A 2,062-nucleotide genomic window follows, 5' to 3' on the forward strand; every position below is an offset into this window, starting at 1 on the left:
CAAACTATTTCTATTTCTTTCCTTATTTCTTGATTTGGCCTGAGAGTGTAGAGGACAATTTCATAACAGTTCTTTAAGAAAAGCAGTTTTAGAAATGGTCAACTTTTATTTCTGAGATTAATTTGGAGTTTATCAGTTTCGAGATCATACGAGTAGTACTGTATCCTGTATCATGGGCATGTGAATTGCTGCAAGAGTGTGGTAGCGATTGAGGCTGGGCAGATAATCAGAGTCAATACACATAATCAGAGTCAGTGCCTAAAGGCATGTGAACACTTGATTGTGTGGTTTCACAGTTCACTCTTCGGCATTGGCACCAATGTGCCAAATGACCTGGAAGTAAAATCATAAGTGTACTGCAGCTTTCTGGAGCAGTGCTTTACTCAAAATCTGGTGGGATGAAGTGTTACATACAAAAAGTTTAAAAGGTTAATATCATAACAACTATGGTCCTTCTGTGGAGCATGATATTTATGGTAGCATTAAGGTTTAAGTACCGTGGATCTGGCAGCAGATGGTAAGGATGTGTCATGGTGGCTGTTTGCTCTTTTCTCCTTTTTACCATATTTTTGAGAAAGGTAATTTGGAAGTCTAGATTGAAGGGGAATGATCAAAATTTGTTTCTTTTTTATAAGAAGAGGATAATATTTGTTGTACTGCTTAGCTTCAAGGGCATTGTCGTGTTGAAAAATTTTAGCTGTGAGAGAACTGAGAGAAAAGGACAGATGGAGGTGCTAGGAATTGAACCCAGGGCCTTGTGCATGCAAAGCACATGCTCTACCACTGAGCTACACCCCCTATTTCCATAGGAGGTTGTTAAGCAGCACTTTGTAAGCAATAACAGGACTCCTGAACTGTAAGGGAAAACAAAGCAGCAAACATGGTAAGAAGAAAAATATTCTGGAGGATAATAAACAATCTTCAGGTTCAGGGAACAACACCAGTGTTTTCTATTAGATTCCTCTGCTGTCACCTAGGACTTCCCTGGTGGCTCAGACAATAAAGCATCTATCTACAATGCAGGAGACCCAGGTTCAATCCCTGGGTTGGGAAGATCCCCTGGAGAAGGAAATGGCAATCCACTCCAGTACTATTGCCTGGAAATCCAACTGCTTCTCTTGCTATAGGCTTCTGAGGTGTTAGAATCCTACCCAGGTGTTTTGGTTACTTTTCAGAGTTTAAATATTAATTCTCTCTTGAGTACCTTCCTTTGGTTTCTTAGAGCTTCTCCTTCAACTACTACTTCCTGTCCAAGAGACAGACAGTTTCCCATTTCAACTGCTGAGCCTCACCTACCAAGCTCACCTGCTAGCTAACAACAAACAAATGAAAAAACACCCCGCTAAACACTACTCTCTCAATCACTTCTGGAAAACATGCTCCAATTGCAGACTTGTCAAATCTTTGCTTCTATCATGGTCTTCCAATTAGACTTTATCTCATGAGCTGTTTTATGTCTGTACAACTTCTATCCTCTTGCTAGATCATAGCAACAAATGACCAAATTTACAAAGCAAATAGTCTAAAAAGAATCCTGTTTCCTGCATTGGCAGGTAGATTCTTTACTAGAATATATACTTGGGAAAATACAACCTGGGAAGTTGGGATATACTTGGGAAACTATATCACTTGGGAAGCCCCTATTCTCTCCTGTTCTTTTTTTCCCAAACAGTCCTCCCCCCTCCCCTACACTTGGGGGATTTTCTGATTTTTGTCACCATAGTATGGTTTTGCCTTTTTAAAACTTCACAGAAATAGAACCATTAGAACATGTACTCCTTCATGCCTGGCTTCTTTGGTGTACTAAAGATTCTTACCCATTGTTCGGTTTATCAGTAATCCATTTCTTTTTTATTATTTAGAAATATTCTACTGAATTATAATCTATTTGTCTATTCACCTCTTGTGAGTAATTGAGTTTCTTTTATAGTCTTTGGATACTAGGTATGATGCTGTTATGAACATTCTTGTACAATGTTCATAGCGACAAATCTTTTCACTGAAACTGAGTAAGTAACGAGTAGTGGACTGTTTCAATCAAAAGGCAGGTGTATGTTGAATT

At 38.8% G+C, this 2,062-nt stretch overlaps 1 non-coding gene across 1 annotated transcript; it reads right to left on the minus strand.

The window, feature by feature from the left end:
* Positions 1-726: 726 nt before the first annotated feature.
* On the minus strand, positions 727-798 carry TRNAA-UGC. Its single transcript has one exon. It is a non-coding gene; the product is annotated as a tRNA-Ala (tRNA).
* Between the last annotated feature and the right edge of the window lie 1,264 nt (positions 799-2,062).

The sequence above is a fragment of the Bubalus bubalis genome, chromosome 10 (genome assembly GCF_019923935.1).
Source record: "Bubalus bubalis isolate 160015118507 breed Murrah chromosome 10, NDDB_SH_1, whole genome shotgun sequence".
Taxonomy (NCBI): domain Eukaryota; kingdom Metazoa; phylum Chordata; class Mammalia; order Artiodactyla; family Bovidae; genus Bubalus; species Bubalus bubalis.